At 37.5% G+C, this 13,076-nt stretch overlaps 1 pseudogene; it reads left to right on the forward strand.

Annotated features, from left to right (window-relative positions):
- The first annotated feature begins 450 nt into the window (after nt 1-450).
- On the forward strand, nt 451-1,423 carry LOC131480312 (activated RNA polymerase II transcriptional coactivator p15-like; annotated as a pseudogene).
- The last annotated feature ends 11,653 nt before the right edge of the window (nt 1,424-13,076 follow it).

Raw genomic sequence — 13,076 nt, forward strand, 5'->3', positions numbered from 1 at the left:
AGGATAGCAACTCCAGCTCAGTATTATTAGTTATATCTATATTTTTGTGAAATATTTTTATATCCTTCGATTGTTGGTCTGTGCATAGTATTGTTAGTAATGTGTTTTGGACAGCACTTTTATGAGCATTATTAAAATATATTCAGCAGGTCTACAACTTTTTTTTTAAAGATTTATTTATTTTATTACAAAGTCAGATATACAGGGAGGAGGAGAGACAGAGAGGAAGATCTTCTGTCCGATGATTCACTCCCCAAGTGAGCCGCAACGGGCCGATGCACGCCGATCCGAAGCCAGGAACCAGGAACCTCTTCCGGGTCTCCCACGCGGGTGCAGGGTCCCAATGCATTGGGCCGTCCTCAACTGCTTTCCCAGGCCACAAGCAGGGAGCTGGAGGGGAAGTGGAGCTGCCGGGATTAGAACCGGCACCCCAGCGGCCGGAGCGCAGCGATGCTGAAGTCAGAGGAACTTGTGTCTTCAAGCTCGTCTGGCAGCGATTCTGACAGTGAAGGGGACAAAAAGTTAAAGAGCAAAAAGCAAGTCGCTCAGGAAAAGCCTGTGAAGAAGCAGAAGACGGGCGAGACCTCCGAGTCCTGTCCTCTCCCAAACAGAGCAGCAGCAGCAGAGACGACAACATGTTCCAGATTGGGAAAATGAGGTACGTCAGTGTTTGAGACTTTAAGGGGAAAGTTCTGATTGATATTCAAGAATACTGCATGGATTCAGAAGGTGAAATGAAGCCAGGAAGAAAAGGCATTTCTCTAAATCCAGAGCAGTGGAGCCAGCTGAAGGAACAGATTTCTGACATTGATGATGCAGTAAGGAAACTGTAAAATCCGAGCCACATGACACCTATGATGTCCTAGTTGTTTTAACCTGTCTTTTTACATTGGCTTTTGTTTTCTGAACGTTGTTTTCCAAGCTATTGTATATTTGGATCGCAGAACAATTTTTAAAATGAATACTCTTTTATGTGCATTATTAAAAATGTTCTGAGTGAAGCTAATTGTCAACTTTATTGAGGAGGATTGCTTTGCGCCCACCTAGTGTAAAATAAAAATCAAGTAATTACAATCTAAGCTGTGGTGGCCTTTCTTGCTCAGACAACTTGGTACCATTTATGGCTAAATGTAACAGTTTTATGGGCCTTCTAGTTTTATCTCAGCTTTTACATGAACAGGATTTGTACTGTATTGAGTTTTTAAACTTTGACTTTATGAAATCTGTAATTGATCTTTTCCAATCAGATGTCTAAATTTGTTTTGGCGTTCTAATCCAAAGATATTTCAATTTTCATTTTTCTCCCTTTTCTGTTTTTTTCTTCTAGTAACTTATTCTCTTCTTGTTCAATTTTTATTGTACTCTTTTAAGTCCTTAACTATATTTTACTGATTGGAAATTCAGTAAAACTATCAAAATGTTATCTCAGTAAGATAATTAATACCATACACGAGGACTGCAGTTACTAAATCTGCTGTATTGAAGAGCAGGTCCAGTTGGGCAGCGTGGCTGGTATGAGAACTCCAAGCCAGTGAGTATCTATTACTGGTCATAGTGCCGTTGTAGTAGTTAGCTTTCTGTCAAGTCTGCGGAAAACGAAGACTTCGATGTTGGGTTTGCTTTTGCCTAGTTAATATATTCACAATGGGACGATGTCTATAAAATCAGATACTGTTAAACTACACTGGGGTTTAAAAAAGAAACTGCGGAAGCTGACTGCCCTAACATTCTGTTTTGTAACACTTAGTATCTATTATGTGTATGTAGCTGGTATCAGAGTAGATAATGTGCTTAGTTTTTAGGGGAAAGAGCATTCAGAATGTGTATTTGACCTTTTGTTTCAGCCGATTTGATTATTTTACGGTTCATCTGTTGGACAGTGACGTTCTATCCTTGATGCTCCTGAGTTTTAGCAGACAGGTTTAAGTGGTTTTCATTTAGCCATATTGATGATTCAGATGGAGGCACAGACTTCAGGAATAAATGGGGCCTGGTGTGCCTTAAGAGATGTTTGTAGAGGTGACGGTAACTCGGAACGGAAGACCGTGGTGGTGAAGAGGGATGCGTTCTCCTCGAACAGAGAGGTATTTGTGATTTTGAGATGTTGATAACATTGATGGAACAATTCTAGATAGAACAGTAAAATTTAAGTAAACATTTAAGATGCCAGACCATTAGGGTAGCAGATCTCAGGTGGTTACTGCCACTGATGAAGGGCAGCCGTGGCAGGATTGAGCTGTTCTGCCTCCAGCTCCGAGTCCTTGGTCTACAACGTTTTGTGGAAGTATTACTAAGGATTTCAGTTTGAAACTAGCTTCCTGGCCACCCAAAATACTCTTTTTGGTGGTAGCTGTTTTTTTCAAATACTTGGATAAACCTTTTAATGTATCCAGCAGTAACCTTCATAGGTAAAAACTGGCAAAAATAATCTTTTAGAAGTTTAGCTTTCATCAAGTAATAGGTACCAAAGTGTTCAAAATGTTGTACATATTTTAGATGAATGATTCTTGGTAGACATTATCCCTTAGTTTGGGAATATGTGTGTGTCCTTAAACTGAACTGGAAGATTTATAAATGAACTCTCTTTTGGCACACAGAATGGGTAGATAAAACACAGAATTTTCTGATATGGATGAAGAGAGAATGATGGCTAAATTACCTAGGATTCTGTGAATTTAGAGGACTATGCATTTTGAAACGATCCGCTAATGACAGATGGTGCTGAAATCTATTTCCTAGGCTTTTTCTAGCCATTTAGCATTATATTAATAAAATCTTCATAGAAGGAGTATTTCTCTGGCACAGTTGCGTAAGCTAACTGCAAAGTTCATGCACCATCGGACATGCAGCATAATAAAATTCACAGTCTATACGAGAGGGTGAAAATTAGGTTAAAAGAAGAGACTAACTTGTGCTTTGATTTTTCTGTTTAAACTGAAATGTCCCAGGAAGCAGCGTGTCCTCTGGCCTGGGCTTCCCTCCTTGTGCCGGCAGGACGGGTTCAGTGCAGGTCGGCTCGCAGCACCTGCCCTGAGTGTGTCCTCAGCTGGGACTTCCCTACTGTCTTAGAGCGTGAGTGGCATTTTACCTAAAGAACAACGAAACTGTCATCGGACTCTTCCTTTGCTGTATAAATGCCTGAGGACTCTTGAAGGATTCACTTACCTCATTGGTTAGTCAGAAGATGTGCTGATAGTCCTATTCTACATAAAATGGTTGGAAATAAAACAAAAAGGAAAAATAAAAGAAAGTGCATTGTCCTGGCTTAGCTGCTGATGAGAAAAGAAAGGTGAGGATTAATTACAACAGTTGGACATTTTTAAAAGTACTGATACTTAGGTCTCTTTGTGATTTACTCTTTATGGAAATAATAGAGCTTTTTTGTGTGTGTTTTTCAAGATAAACTCCAGGATAAACATGCACACAGTCACAGATGTGTCGCTCTGTTGTTGTGGAATGCCTGTATATTTTGTTGGTACATCTTCCATGGAGATGTTATTGACTAGTACTCAACCTGTGAATATTTTAAATGTTGAAATAAAAATTAGAAACGTGAAAAAAAAAAAAAAAGAACCAGCACCCATATGGGATCCCGGGCCGTTGAAGGCAAGTACTTTAGCCGCTAGGCCACGCCACCGGGCCCGGTCTACAACTTTTAATTGAAGAACTTATCCTATTTACATTCAAGGTTATTACTAATAAGTAACAACTTGCCATGACATTTTTCTATAAATATCCCTTTTATTAATTTTGGAACTCCTCTATATTGCTACTAGGAGATTTTGTGCCTTTAAATTCTTTCATAATATCAAAAATCTTTCTTTGTTTCTTGGTGTAGAACATACTTAAGTGTATTTCATCAGACTGGCTGAATAGTGACAAATTATTTCATGTTTTTTGTTTCTTTTGTTCTAAGGTCTTTATTTCAACTTCATTTGTAAATGACAGCTCTGCTAGCTTATGCATTTTAGCTTGGCAGTTCTTGTTTTGGGCTATTATTGCGCTGAATAAGTTTTTAAATGATCCTACTTTTTCACTCATTCAAGAATGCCCAAGATTTCAATATTAGGTGATTTCATAGTGTGCATAAATATTGAACACTGTTAGATTTTCTTCTTCTTCTTCTTGTCAAACTAAAGTATTTCAAAAGATTTGTCTTCTAACTCATAAATTCTTTCTACCTCACTGGGTCTGTGGAAGGCTTCGCATTGTATTTTTTAACATACTGAATTCTTCATTTGTATTATTTCAGTTTGATTCTCTTTCATATCTCTATCTACTCCAGAATATCCCATTTACATCATGTAACTTTTTCTAATTTTTCACTGTGTTTTGAGTAATCTCACCATCATTCTTTTGGATTCTTTTTCCAGCATTTCATCAATATCTTCATCTTCATGGTTAAATACTAAGGTATTATTCTGTGCCTTTTGGTAATCACACTGCCTTCCATGCTTATGGTTCTTGTATTTCCACATTTATTTTTATGTATCTGGAAAAGCATTTGGTGGTATCTCTGATGAAGGTTTTGTATGGGAATGTGCCTCTTTGGCTTAGTAGAATGCCTGTATGCACAGTGGGTTCAGGAATTCTGGCCAATGATTGTTGGGGAACTAAAACACAATAGCCATGGTGGGGAACAGAAGTGGAGGAGCAGAAACCAAGACATGAAGTAGCATCCCTAACCAAATCCAACAGCACATCAAAAATATCCGTGTCAACTAAGTGGGATTTATCCCACGGAGAAGGGATGGATCAACACATGCAAATCAATAAATGAAAAGCCACAATACAAAATCAACAACAGGAAGAAAAAATAAATTAAAAACATTATGAAGTTAAATAACATGCTACTGAATAACAAATGACTAACATATCACTGAATAAATGAAAAAGAAAGTCAAGAACCTTCTTGAAGAAAATGATGCTGCTCTATGATCTATGAGTCAGTGATGAATTTAATAAATGTTTTGAAGAGATTGACTAAAAAAAAATTAAAATCCATGAGATTTAGTTTCCACTGATTTTTGTTGGTGAAATGTGTCTACTGTAGACAACAAAGAGATGGGTTTTGTTTTGTTTTGTTTTGTTTTGCTTTGTTTTAATCCAGTCTACTAATCTATGACATTAGACAGATGACTTTAAGTCATTTACATTCAGGGTTAATATGAATAGGTGGTAATTTGGTACTGTCATCTTAGCTAAGGGTTGTTCATTGGTTTAGTCTTCTGTTATTTTAATGGGATGTTCTTTACATTTGCTTTTGGTTTTGATGGATGCAATTTCTTTTCTCTGTCAAGAAAACATCTTTAAGTATACTCTGTAGGGCAGATTTGGGAGAGGCATATTCTTTTAACTTTTCTTTACTGTGGAAGAATTTCATTTCATTTTCAAAGAAAAAGGAGAGCTTTCCTGGGTACATTATCCTCGGACAACAATTTTTTTTTTTTTTTTTTTTTTTTTGCTTTCAGAATCTGGAATGTGTCATTCCATTTTCTTCTGACCTATAGAGTTTCCTGTGAGAGGTCTCCTGTGAATTTAATTAGCATTCCTTTATATGTCAATTGATTTTTATGTGTGTGCACATTTAAGGATCTTTTCCTTATATTTGATTGAAGGGAGCTTGGTTATCATGCATTGAAGATAGCTTTGGTCAACCCTGTTTTGAGTTCTGTGCCCCTCTTGTATTCTGTTTCCCAATTCTCTCTAGATTGGAGAAATTTTTCCTTATTATTTCATTAAGTACATTTTAAACCCAGCTTTTCTTTCTGCACCTTGTGGGATACCCATAACTCTTTTATTTGGCCTCTTAATAGTGTTTCAATTCTTGAATACTAATTTTTAGCTTGACCCAGCTCTGCATCCAGCTTTTGGTTTGTTTCCCACTGGTAACTGGTGACAAGGAATATCTTCCAATTCTGAGATTCTTTTTTCTGCTTCCCTCATTCTATTTTGGAGACTCTCCACTGTACTTTTAGTTTACTTCACTGTATTCTTCATTTCTGATATATCAAAGTTCATCTGACTCATTTCCAGTGTAAAATATTCCTAAATTCCTTTAACTTCTTTATTATGTGCTTCTCATTTATGATAAGAAGTTTTATAACAAGTGTTTTGAATCCTCATTTTCTCAATGTCTTCCTCAGTTAACTCTGAGGTTGACAAAGAGTTTTGCTCCTGTGCAAGGGAGTCTTTAATATTAATAATTTAATATTAATATCAAGCATTAATATTCATTGTTCCTCTGTCTCTTCTTTTGCTCTTGGTCATTGTACTTCTGGTTAGCAGAGTTTTCTCCTTGAGGTGGGTTTCTAAGTTATGTCACCCACAGATGTACAATTTGACTCTACTCATTGTGGTTAGTACACGTCTCCTTGTTTACAGTCACTTGTGCCACTCCCTCCAGTGAGTTCCAAGACTGGGTTCTTATGTTAGACTTCCACCATGGTCTCCATAATCCCAGTTCCTGGCTCATCACTCTCCACGTCTTTTGATACTGTGTTGAGGCTGCAGCATTGCCCATACAATCTTTCCCCACTTCCAGTTTGAGCAGTTTCCAGGATTAGGGATATACAAGGTATCCTGTATAGCAAGGTTGTTGGTGGTGCTGATTTTCCCAGAACACATGGACCTATTTTAACACATACAATGTCAAAATTGGTATTATTTTCCCTATGGGACCAGTGCAATGTACAGAGCTCAGTGAGTTTGTTCCCAGCTCAGCACATTTGTAGCTCACTGTTGTCCCTGCAGTTAAAGCCTTTGCCACATTGTTAAAAATTGTGCCTGATGTGCCACTACTTGAGTTCTTGATCTACTGGCCCTCAGGTCTGAGGGCTACCCTGACCTGTCTTGGGTAGAACCTGTAGGATGCATATGCTGTTGCAGTTTGCTGCACCAGAAATTAGTTTAATCCCAGCTCAGTGCATTATCCTGTCCCACAGCCTTTGCCTCCTTAAACAAAATTGTACCTGACAGAGCTCTAAGAAGCGGACTGGACTATGAAATCTACCCTGTTCCTGGACCTGCCGCTTTATCTTTGCTCCTGGTCCAATCAAAAAGACCAGCAGAATGGACAGTTCTTTGTCTCGGTTCACCTTCTGAGCTCCCAGTGAATGCCCCTTCCCACTTGTTGTTGGTGGAGTTCTGGCTGCTGGTGCAAATCAGACTGCCCTCCCTGAAATCCACTGCAGTATCAGTTACTGCAACACCACACCACTGTGTCCATTGCTTTCTCATGTTTGTCAGTCTCCAGGTGCCCCTCTGCTGCTGTTCTGTTTTCTCCTATTTTCTGAAATGTGCCCTCTCTGCTTTACACTGGCTGATGTTTCTCCATTTCTTTAAACATGTCCTTACCCTATTCTGTCATCTGGGTTCTCCAAATATTTGGTTTATTTTATCCATTGGTTTCTCACTGAAGGTGTTTTTAGGATGCCCAGTATATTTTTTTTCTCATTCATGTACAAAAATGAGACTCATTTCTTGTGGTAATAAATAACAGTTAGAAAGTATTAATGAAATAGTTACTGAAGCATTATGATAAAATAATGCAGTTACATAAACTAACACTATTTGTATTTATGCAAATGTATATATACATATTGAATTCTCTTGCCAAATGTTAAAAATCCAATTGTGTATTAGAAACTCACTTTATCTGATGAACTAAAGAGAGAGGATATGATTAACTGTTCATTCTGACAGAACTTATAAATCCAGGCAGATTAGAATAAACAATTACTTAATATAATATAAAAATATTGAACAGTATTTGTGCCACAGTAATGCTTGGAAAAAATCCAACATACTCAGTATTTTTTAATCATAGAAAATAAAACTGGGCCCGGCGGTGTGGCCTAGCGGCTAAAGTCCTCGCCTTGAAAGCCCCAGGATCCCATATGGGCGCCGGTTCTAATCCTGGCAGCTCCACTTCCCATCCAGCTCCCTGCTTGTGGCCTGGGAAAGCAGTCGAGGACGGCCCAATGTATTGGGACCCTGCACCCGTGTGGGAGACCTGGAAGAGGTTCCTGGTTCCCGGCTTCGGATCGGCACACTGGCCCATTGCGGCTCACTTGGGGAGTGAAACAACGGATGGAAGATCTTCCTCTCTGTCTCTCCTCCTCTCTGTATATACAGCTTTCCAATAATAATAAAATCTTTAAAAAAAAAGAAAAAGAAAATAAAACTAAGTGGTTAGTATGAAGTGAAGCTTGGGAATTAGACTGTCGAATGATACACTCAGAATATTAGAATCTGGATAATGCCCCATGTCGGGGAATCTCAAATTGGTGGGAGGCTGGATTGAGCTTCTCCCTTTATCTCAAAGTTTGCCCCAGATACAGGAGAAAAAAGAGGAGAGATAGAGAGAATGTGGAAACAATAGTCTTACCACTTTCCTGTCACCTTTAACCCTTTACACCCTAATCAACTCTGTAAAGATTACCAAAATAAAATAACAAAAAAAGAACATTAGAATCTTGTTGTTTTTGGAAAGCATGCAAATTATGCAAATCAAGAAATACAAACAAGATATTGCTTATGTCATTTTCTTTACAAAAATTTCTTAATTTAACATAGGGAATAGAGTATTTCAATAAAGTGCATATAAATTATAAAAACACATACATCTGTTAGATCTCAACACATTTTTTTAAAGATCAGGTGAAGATAGCAAACAAAAATTTGCAGCTGATTAAGCCTGGAGGCCATATTATTGTAGAGCAAGAAGTTGAAGAACAAGGAAAAAATATATAAGGTAATTAACACAGAGCAATAATTTGGAGATTAATTACAAACTAATTTAAGGAAGATGCTTCCAAGTGTATTACAAGTCATCCAATTAGGCCTTCCACTATAGGATTTGTTCTGAATTATCCCAAATATGACATAATTCATGATACTTGGTTACTAAAAATCATATTATAGCACCTCTCCATTCATGGTTCAAATATCATTGCAGTTTTCCACCACTTTAAGTCATTCAGACAATGCATTTTGCATTCTGCTATCTCCCAAGATCCAGTCCACATACAGCCACTGCTGTAATTACTTTCATATGTTCAAAAACCCAAAAGAATTCTACAAAATCACCAGGACTTTTTCTGACAAGAGTATGAGGTTGACAAAGGGTTGCAAATATTAATGTTATGTTATGTTATGTTATGTTATGTTATGTTATGTTATATGTTATTTGGAGCTTTTTGTCATTTACTAAGCCTGAACTGATAGGATGGCGGGATGAAGAAGAAGGAAGTGGAATTAGATGAGGCAATCTTTCTATATTACAAGGATGGGCAAAGAAACAATGTCAACTGGTAGAGAACCAAAAAAAAAAAAAATTTAGATATTGCTCATTTTCAAGGACTCATACTTTCTCAGCCAAGCAATATTCTGTTTTCTGCCTCAAAATAGTGGCCTATGGCAGTCATGTCATCACAATGGCCATAAATAAACAATAAATCACCTCTTACTTTTTCCATAAACATTTAATGAGAAATGAAAACATTCACTCTAACCTGATACACAATGATATTGTTGAACTCTCCAATAACCCAAAGAAATAAATGTCCATCACAAATTCTCCCATCATTGCAGAACTAGACCTGTTGTATATATTTCTAAAGGTCACAGGGTCAATAATACATTCAGAACAGAAAACATTGTGTCATTTCTCAGTTTTGCTTTCCTAGTAAAGTATTTTTTGAGGGCTACAAGAAACAATTTGGACTTCAGCCATGAGGCCAAAGAGATCAAAAAGCTTTTTTCCCCTGAGTTATATAAGTGCATTGGCATTTGTTTGTTTGCTTTAAAATGGAGCTCATCCTACAAGAGACAGTTCCAGTAAAATAATATCAGTAAGTCATAATATAGCTAGGAAAGTAAGGACTAATTAGCTTGCAGAAGTAAAGCCAAAGCCTTGAGAAAATATATTTAAAGTCCATAATTACTTATTACTTTCATATTTGTCTCACGCCATAATTAAATGGCCAAACTAGATTTTATGAAGCTATTTTTTTTTATTCATTGATTACATTGTATTATGTGATACAGTTTCGTTGGAACTGGGAATCACCCCACCCCTCCCCCCTGCATCCCCCCATGTGGAATATTCCACCTTGTTGCATATCCACTGATCAAGTACAGTTGAGATTCCTTCTTTGCAAGCATAAACTAAACATAGAGTCCAACATCTTATAGTCCAGTCTAGTTCCTCAGCTTCCTGGGGAGACCCTGTCTGGTCCGAGGGCAGAACCATCAGATTATCAACCCGATCAATTAAAGGCTCCAACATACCCTCAGCAACAATTAACTTCATTGTGTAACTAATAGTTATAGTATTGAGTAACCAATATGTTAAAAACAATTGCAATTTCTTAACCATCTTCTGTGATCACCTCATTGTTAATTCAGTTTTAGTTTATACACAACATATAACATAATATACATAAAATAACATGTTTTACATAACATCATATCATCTTAAATTAAGGCAAACATGTGGTATCTGACCTTTTGGGATTGGCTCATTTCCCTTAGCATTATGGTTTCCAGTTTGGCCCATTTGGCCACAAAGAACTGCATTTTGTTTTTTTTAATAGCTGAGTAGTATTCCAAGGAGTAGATGAACCATAGCTTTCTTATCCAGTCTTCTGCTGATGGGCATTTTGGTTGCTTCCATGTTTTTGCAATTATTTTTAAAGCACCATGGAAAGCAGCATGGGAAGAACAGGATTTTTAAATCACAGTTTTATAATATTCCCTATGTTGCTGCATGTAACAGAAATAACACTTGGGGAAGATTTAAAAACTTGGTCTATTATCCCCAATCACTTTTAAAATACACACAAAATCAACAATGTAGGAACTAAGGATTAGCTTCTAAGCTATTTGTTGATTTTACAGATACTTATTGAAGGAGATTGCATACCAGGCACAGTTCTCAGTGATGAAAGGTAACAATGAGAGTAAATAAAGCTCCATCCTCTTTTGCTCATGGAGAAAAGAGGAATAATTAATAAACACACAGAAAAGTCAGAGGGTGATAGGGCAAATGTAAAACTATAATGAATGTGAATCAAGTAACCGGAATGTAAGTTGAATTCAAAGAAACTGTCAATAATAAAAATATGTAGCATAATTGTGTCAAATCGACAGTTGATGAAACTGAAATACAAACAGAATAAAAATTTCAAGCAGTCTTTGAAGACACTGCTCTGTATCTTACTTGTTACTCATTTCCAAAATCAGTTTTTTCTTGAAAAAAAAAAAAAACAGTTTAGCTGCAAACTGTTGCAATTATCTCTACATCTGGTTTGAAGTTAAAGCTGTTGATAGTGGCCCATATAAAAAGTAAAATTAAAAATGGTTACCCATCTTTTACAGCTTGTAGTTGTCTATGCAAAATGTTGCATTGTAAAACAGTCCAAGTTATAAGAAAGAATACAGTTATCTCTCATTAGTTTTTTTTTTTTTATTATCACTAAAGGTACCTTATTTCAGGATGGTAAAAGGAACATGAGCCAAATATAATAAAACAGCACACTAAAGTATTGTTTTCCTTCTTCAACAAAGAAGGCATGAGTGGACCTCATTAACTAAAGGCTGTTTTCAATCACCAGAGCAAACAGTTTCTGGAACAAACTGAAGCCAATATATGCCCCCACCCTGTGCTTCAATTAACCTTAATCACCTACTCTGTGGAATATCAACAGTCACCTGGCTTCTTAGATGTTTTATACAAATGGAAGACAGTCTCATTGCCTTCTTTTCTTTATTAAATATTTTTACAAAACATAGCTTATAGAAATGAGAAAAGCATTTTTTTGTTTTTGCTTTTTTTATTTTTTATTTGCACTGCATTATGTGACACAGTTTTATAGGTACTGGGATTCCCCCCACCCCTCCCCAAACACTCCCTCCTTGGTGGATTCCTCCACCTTGTTGTATTACCACAGTTCAAGATCAGTTGAGATTGTTTCATTGCAAGCATATACCAAGCATAGAGTCCAGCATCTTATTGTCCAGACAAATTCAACAGCTTGTTGGGGAGACCATCTCTGGTCTGAAGGTAGAGCCGGCTAAGTATCATCCCCATCAATTAAAAGCCCCGACAAAACATCAGCAACAATTTATAATGTTATGGAATTAATTGACATAGAATTGACTAACCAACATGTTAAAAAAAATGCAAGTTCTTTACCACATCCTGTGACACCTTTGTTGACATTTCAATTTTAATTTATACACAACCGGGTTCTATACACCTTAAAATGGCTATAGATTACTATTCAGCTGTCTCGTGTCTATTTTCATTATATTATTTAGCATTATATAGCGTTGAAGCATAATTTTGCTGAACTTGGCTTTTTTTTTCTTCTCCTTTTTTCCGGGTAGTCTAGACTGGCTTATAACTCTAACAAGACATATGTCAACATTTTAGGTACAGAACAGTTTTAGGAGGGGCGTGCAGAGAAATCCTCAATACCCTAGTGAGGAGTAACCAATCTTTGTGTCTCACCTAGTAAGGTATAAGTGAATCCACACTGACCGTTTCCTGTCTGATTCTAAGCTTTCCTTGTTGTTCTCTATTCTAAAGTTTTGTTGGTTTGTTTCTTTGTTTTGAGGGGTTTCTGGAGCGATCCTGATGGTCACTGCAAGAGAGGGTGGGGACCCAAGGTTGGAACCAAGCGAGGACCAGAGAAAGCTCCTCTCCCGAGTCCCAAAGGAAATTTACTGTTCTTCTGTTTCTGCGGACTGCTCAGGGCTCCTGGCTGTTGTTCTGATGCCTTTGGATCCTGCGAGGAAGGATTTGGACTTCTTTCATCCCATGTGGTGGATCTAAGAGGGAGTGGATGACCTCAGAGTTCTTGGCCTCCGAAGGCACTCCAACGCCTTGTGGTCTCCTTGGCAGTTGGGATGTAGTCTCTGGTGCTCATACTGATGGTCCTTGGTGAGAATCCGTGAGTCTTCAGGGTTGGGATACAAGCCTCCTCCTGTCCACCTGCTCCGCTCTGGGGTGCCCCCCTACTCTGTGCATATGACCTCCCGTTAAAAGGTTGTCAGGACCACTCTTAATT

This window comes from Ochotona princeps, chromosome 5 (assembly GCF_030435755.1).
Source record: "Ochotona princeps isolate mOchPri1 chromosome 5, mOchPri1.hap1, whole genome shotgun sequence".
In the NCBI taxonomy this organism is placed as follows: domain Eukaryota; kingdom Metazoa; phylum Chordata; class Mammalia; order Lagomorpha; family Ochotonidae; genus Ochotona; species Ochotona princeps.